This window comes from Marmota marmota, unplaced genomic scaffold (assembly GCF_001458135.2).
Source record: "Marmota marmota marmota unplaced genomic scaffold, marMar, whole genome shotgun sequence".
Lineage (NCBI taxonomy): Eukaryota > Metazoa > Chordata > Mammalia > Rodentia > Sciuridae > Marmota > Marmota marmota.
Window position 1 is genome coordinate 746,654 of NW_026000223.1, and position 6,815 is coordinate 753,468.

The 6,815-nt window shown below is 39.9% G+C and overlaps 1 protein-coding gene across 1 annotated transcript in view; it reads right to left on the reverse strand.

Moving 5' to 3' along the window:
- Gsr (glutathione-disulfide reductase) overlaps positions 1-6,801 on the reverse strand; it is a 58,352-nt gene extending 51,551 nt beyond the window's left edge. Inside the window, exon 1 of the mRNA XM_015501237.2 lies at positions 6,678-6,801. The gene's annotated coding sequence lies outside the window, so the exon portion shown is untranslated. The remainder of the gene's footprint in view (positions 1-6,677) is intronic.
- Between the last annotated feature and the right edge of the window lie 14 nt (positions 6,802-6,815).

Here is a 6,815-nt window from a genome sequence, read left to right on the forward strand (position 1 = left end):
AAAATTAGTAATTTTGAAGTGGCACAGGCCAGTGACTTTGGGAAGTTGTGACAGGAGGATCACAAGTTCAAAGCCAGTCTGGGCAATTCAGTGACAAAAAATAAAAAATTTAAGAAGGGCTCAGTGGTATAGCAGTTTTCTAGCATGTTTGAAGCCCTGGGTTCAATCCATAGTACCACACAAAAAAATAAATTTTAAAATAAAATAAAAAGGGGTGGGGGGATGGAGCTCGCTGATTGAAAGCAGTTGCCTATTTTATGAGATCCTGAGTGCAGCCTCCATTACTGGGGAGTAAAATTTAAAAGTCCACAACTTGAATCTAATCATGAGGCAACATTTGAAAAACCCAATTTGAGAGGAATTTTACAATTAGCCATTATTCTTCAGCACTCTTTAAAAATGATTAATGTTCTGAAAACAAAGCAAGATTAAGGAATAATTCCAGATTTTAAAAATTGAAGAAATAGAAATAAAGGCAAGGATTGATCTTGGATGGGATTCTCCATTGGGAGAGATTTGCTATAAAGGGCAATTGGTGAAATATGAATATGGTATATAATAACATAAAAGGGTGCTGTATCAATGTTGAAACCTCCTGAGTTCACAGGGGTGCAGTGACACACGCCTGTAATCCCCAGGATTAGGGAGGCTAAGGCAGGAGGATCATGAGTTCAAAGCCAGCCTCAGCAACTTAGTAAGACCTTGTCTCTCTTTTTTTTTTTAATATTTATTCTTAAGTTTTAGGTGGATACAACATCTCCATTTTACATTTATGTGGTGCTGAGGATCGAACCCAGTGCCTTGTGCATGCTAGGCGAGTGCTCCACCACTGAGCCACAATCCCAGTCCAAGACCTTGTCTCTTAAAAAAAAATATTAAAAAGGGCTGGGGATGTGACTCAGGTTTAAATGTCCCTGGGTTCACTAGCTGGTACTAAAAGAAAAAACAAACAAACAAAACTGAGTTTGATAACTGTACTGTAGTTACATGAGAGAATATTATTGTTCATAAGAGATATACTGAAGTAATTAGGAATAGATTCTGAGTCAGAGAAATTTAGATTCACATCCCATCACAGGTACTCTTAGCCCCTTAACCTAAGAGTCAGTTTCTTCATGAAATCGGGAGGCTGTTTTGTTCTGTTTTGCTGAACTGGGGATTGAACCCAGGGGCATTGTGACACTGAGGTTCATCTCCAAACCTTTTATTTATTTTAATTTTTGGTACTGGGCATTGAACCTAGGGTCACTTTACCTCTGAGCTGGATCCCCAGCCCTTGTAAATTTTTAATTTTGAGATGGGGTCTGACCAAGTTGCTTAAAGTCTCACTAATTTGCTGAGGCTGGCCTAGAACTTGAGATCCTCCAGCCTCAGCCTCCTAAATTGCTGTGATTACAGACATGTACCACCAAGCCCAGATGTGAGCCTATTTTTATTGTACCCAGAAATCACTTCAGAAAATTTTAAGAATCAGCTTGAGTTAATTGGCCTGGTAATCTTCACATCACTAGTATTCGCATATAAAAAACTGAGGCTGACAAAAAGGGATAAGCAAGTCAAAAAGAATGATAATTTAAAGGATGAGGAAATGAACCAGCAGGAATTGGAAATAGTAAGCAGTGTAGTGTAGATTGAGTGGACAGTAGGTAGCTGAAAGGGGGTAATAAGAGAGAGAGTACTGGAAAGCCTTGGTTGTAACCAGAATGTGGTGTTTATATTTTAATCCACAGATAATAAGGAACACTGGAGATTTCTCAAAGATGTTTTTCCTTGGGAATCTGAAGTGAACTGCAGAAGGTGAAACTGGAAGTATAGGAGGCAAAGGTAATTTGTGGCAGTATGGAGAACAGATAAGAAAGAATAGATCCTAGAATTAAGGAGTGAAATTGGGTCAGACATAGTGATGCACACTTGTAATCTCAGCTATTTAGCTACTTAGGATATATATATCCATTCATTCAAAAATATCTACTGTAAAACTTTTTTTTATACTGGGGATTGAACTCAGGGGTGCTTAGCCACTGAGCCCCAACCCCAACCCATTTTAAAATTTTTTATTTTGAGACAGGGCTTTCATAATTGCTGAAGCTGGCTTTCAACTTACAATCCTCCTGCCTCAGCCTCCTGAGTCACTGAGGTTACAGGTGTGCACCACTGTGCCAGTCTACTTAACTATTTTTGCAAATGACTCTATAAGGTACTAAAAATACAGTAGTAACTGAACAAACATATCCCTGCCTTCATGAGCCTAACAGTGTAGTAGAGAAGAACAATATTTAAGTAAAAACTGCATAATTGTTATGTAAGATTGCTGAGCTGTGGTTATAGCTCAGAGGTAGAGTGTTTGCCTAGCATGTCAAGGCAATAGTTTTGATCCTCAGTACCACATAAAAATAAATAAAATAAAGGTATTGTGTCCATCTTTAAATTAAAGACTGTGGTAAGTCCTCTAAAGGAGAAGTATAGGGGACTATGAAAGAGCAAACCCAAATATAGTCAGGCTTTTAAATGTCTCCTGTATAGTCTCCTTTATAGAGACTTCTGTTTTCCCTTTTCCAATAAATCTCAGATCTTTTCTGAGGATCAGGAGAAGCAGTCTCACAGAAATAGTTAAGGGGTTTCTGGGATACTACATTTTAAATGGACTTTCTCTAACTATTTGTCTTTGGTTTAGCTCCCTCTTTACCTGTACTCATTTTCAGAGATGCTTCCAATTCCTTGGTATTCTGAAGATTTTGCATGTAATCATTTTAGTGTATAGCATTTATCTATGGCTAATTTGGGTTCTATTTTCATGAGTCTGATAAGTCTTTGCCACTTTTCCATGTTATCCTCCAAGTTTTTTTTTTTTTTTTTGCCTTTGTAGTTTTAGTTTCTGTTTTTTTAAAATATTTTTTTTTAGTTGTAGATGGACACAATACCTTTATTTTATTTTGTTTTATTTTTATGTGTTGCTGGGGATCAAACCCAGTGCCCCATGCATGCTAGGCAAGTGCTGTATCACTGAGCCACAACCCCAGCCCTCAGTTTCTGTTCTCTTCTTCCTTGTATTCTTGTGGGCTTGGACCTTTTAACATCTTTTTTTGGTACTGGGGATTGAACCCAGGGGTGCTTTATCACCGAGCTACATATCCCAGCCTCTTTAAAATTTTATTTTATCTTGTTAAGTTGATTAGGGCCTTGCTTAAATAGCTGAGGCTGGCCTCAAACTTTTGGTCCTTCTTCTGCAGTATGATCAGAAGGCACATTCGATTAAATTGTTTAAGGAATTGTCTTTGGGTGATTAAAAAAATCCATGCACATTCTAAAAAAAATGATGAGAACTTACTTCAACCACAGAGTTGCTGGAATTATAGGTGTGTGCCACCATACCTGGCTTAACATCTTTTTGTTGTCATGTTAGTGAGTTTTTCAAAGGAAGCAAAAGTTGCCTCAGGTCTTTGTCCCTTCAAGTGAAAATAAGCTGGGCACAGTCCAAAGCAGGAGAATCACTAAGTTGAGGCTAACATGGGCAACATAGCCAGACCTTGCCTCAAAAAAGAAAACACATGGGGCTGGGGATATAGCTCAGTTGGTAGAGTGCTTAACTCGAATGGGTCCCATCCCCAGCACTGCCAAACAAAACAAAACAAAACAATAATAATAATAAAAAAACCCACATTCTTTGTAGGAAACTTAATATATGGTCAAAAAGGGAATACATAAATTATAAAAACAGTGTCAGTTCCCAGCACCACAAAAACAAATACTGTGATAAAATTCCCAGCATAAGCCAGAGTTCTAAGTCATTGAGTATACTATCCACACTAATAAACTTCATACTTCTCTTGTTAGTTTGTCTTGTATTATAGGTATATCAACTAAGAACTAAGATGGGCAGAGGTGACCTTTAGGCTCTCATACATATGCATGTGACATATGCATACTGAAGTATTTGGGGGAAATTATACTAATGTTTTCAACTTTGAAATGCTTCAAAAATAAGATTGAGGAAAAGATGGAGGGTTTGAGAGATGCTAAGGTTTTGATATGGCTTGAGTGTGTTCCTCCAAAGGTTCATGTGTTGGAAACTTGATCCCTAGCATGGTGGTCCTGAGAGGTGGTCTAATGGGAGGTGGTGTTAGTCAAATTTTCTATGAGAAAATATCTGAGGGGCTAGAGATGTAGCTCAGTGGTAGAGCACTTGCCTAGCATGCTTGAGGTCCTGGGTTCAATTCCAATACCACAAAAAAACCTGATAGGCAGGTGTGGTGGCTCACAACTGTAATCCCAGGGACTGAGGAGACTGAGGCAGGATGATTGCAAATTAAAGCCAGTCTCAGCAATTTAGCCAGACCGTGTCTTAGAATAAAAAGGGATGGGGTTGGAGCTTCAGCAATTTATGGAGACTGTCTCAAATAAAATTAAAATAAAAATTTAAGAAAAGGGTTGGGGTGTAGTTTGGTGGTAGAGCACCCCTTGGTTAAATCCTTACAAAAACAAACAAAACAAAACACATCTTTTACCTATCCTCTGAGATACTACTCAAAATTACATCAAAGTAGCATTCTCCCTTAATTGCACTTAAGAAACTCAGTTTAAGTATTGATCAGGTTCTCTGGTAGTCTTTTTGTTGTGGTGGTTACATGGTAAGAGTCAAAGCAAATCTGGAGTAGTTGTAAACTTCCACCTTTTGGTCCAGATAAAAATTCTGTGTCATCATCAATAGAAGATGGAAGTTAGCAAGGAAGAAAAAAATATCTGAAGGAGGAAATCATACCAAATGAAGCTGGTAAGAACTGTAGAACTCACCCCTTTCCCTGGCCTCAGGCATAATGGACATTGGATAGAAACAGACAGCAATGGGAACATCTGAGTGAGTCAGTATGGTTTCTTGGTAAGCCATGTTGTAATTCCTTATTAGTTTCAGATTGTGCTTACATACTTACTATATATACATTTTTTTTTTCATTGTAGGGGACTAAAGCCAGTGCCTTGTGCATGCTAGGCAAGGGTTCTACCACTGAGCCACATCCCTAGCCCTGCTTTGCACCTTTTTGCAGACTAAGTTCTTGGCCTATACACAAAGTAGTTTTGGGGCTGGGATTGTGGCTTAGTGGTAGAGCGTGCGCCTTGCGTGTGTGAGGCACTGGGTTTGATCCTCAGCAACACATAAAAGTAAATAAAGGTATTGTGCCCATCTACAACTAAAAAAATATTAAAAAAAAAATCTGGCCCTCTCACACAAAGCAGCTTTTGTGATCCTTGCTCCAACCTACCTCTAAGCACTTCTATTCAATCTTTAAACTGCAGCAACAGGGGGTTGGGGGTATTGCTCAGTGGTACAGTACTTGCTTAAACTGCACAATATTTTAATTACTGGTGGTTCATCTGCACTGTTTCCTAAATTTGAAATCCCACGCTTTCTCTTAAGATCCTGCTGCCCAAATTCCTAACTTCTAATTTCTAACCTTTAAAGCACACTTTAGGTATATCTGCTTATGAACTGCTTCCCCAGTCTACAGCATATGGTTCTGTAGTACATAACCTGTCAGAGCACACAGGTACTGTATTGTATTTTTGTGTTTACAGGGATATATTTCCCACCAAATCAAGTTTCTGTGTTTGTTTTTCTTTTTTGCAGTACTGGGGATGGGCACCACCACACCTAGCTAAGCTGTTTCTTGAGGACATATTCAATAACTCACATATTTGAACTTCCTTGAGTTATATAGTACTAGGCAAGGCATGGCATTCAATGTTACTTGAACAAAATCAAAGGGTGAGGCCAGGTATGGTGGCTAGCCCTGTAATCCCAGCCACTACAAAGGCTGAGGCAGTAAAGTTACAAATTTGAGGACATCCTTGGATATTTAGCAAGACCCTATCTCAAGATGAGCTTTTGAAAAGTTTGGGGATATAGCTCAGAGGTAGAGCATCCCTGGGTTCAATCTGGGTACTACAAAACAAATAGAAAGGTGAGTGGGAGGTTGATGAATTGGTCATAAAAGGGAAATTATGTTGTTGTTGTGGGATTAAACCTGGGGCACCCTACAAGTGAGCTAATTAAAAGCTCTTTAAAAATTTTATTTGAGACAGGGTTTCGCTATTGTCCAGGCTGGCCTAGAACTTGCTATCCTTTTGCCTCACATTGGGATTACAGCCATTCACCCCATGCCCGGCTGGAAAAGGGAATTTTGAATATGAAATCTTGTTGTTTGGGAGGACCTCCATAGCCTAACTGAGCTGTAGGTTCAGAGTAGCACCAGAGGTGAGTCACGGGATGGCAATGAGGTCATAAAATGAGGCTAAGGTTCAGTCATTAACAGTAACACGAGAAGGCAAAACTGAAAAGGAGAGGAAAGGGTGGCAGGTGTACAGTATCAGGCATTAGGGTGTGTGGGAATGGGCAGGTATTTGGTGCCAGGCCCCACTTCAAAAGAAGCCGCAGGAACTGTTGGGGAGATAAGTTGCTTAGTAAGCGAGGATCTGAAAGCCCTCAATCACCTCCTACTACCAAAAGGTAAGGGGCCAGGCCACTTCCTCACAAGGTCAACTGCTCCTGCACTTTCCCTTCATCTTATTTCACTCTCGAGAGCTCTTTTTAGACTACACAGTCAAGATAGACCGAGAGCTTGCTCAGCCTCCAGAAGGCCATCACCCTAAGAACCCTGGACATCATGTGATGGGGCGCTGACCTGTATTTCTTCTGAGACAAGAACTATGAGTTCAAAACCAGAGGGGCTTAGCTCAGCCTGACCAACGAGCCAGCCTCGGGGTCGGTCCCCAGCAAATTCCTTGGGTAGGAACGACTCCACTCCGCGCTCCTGAGAAGG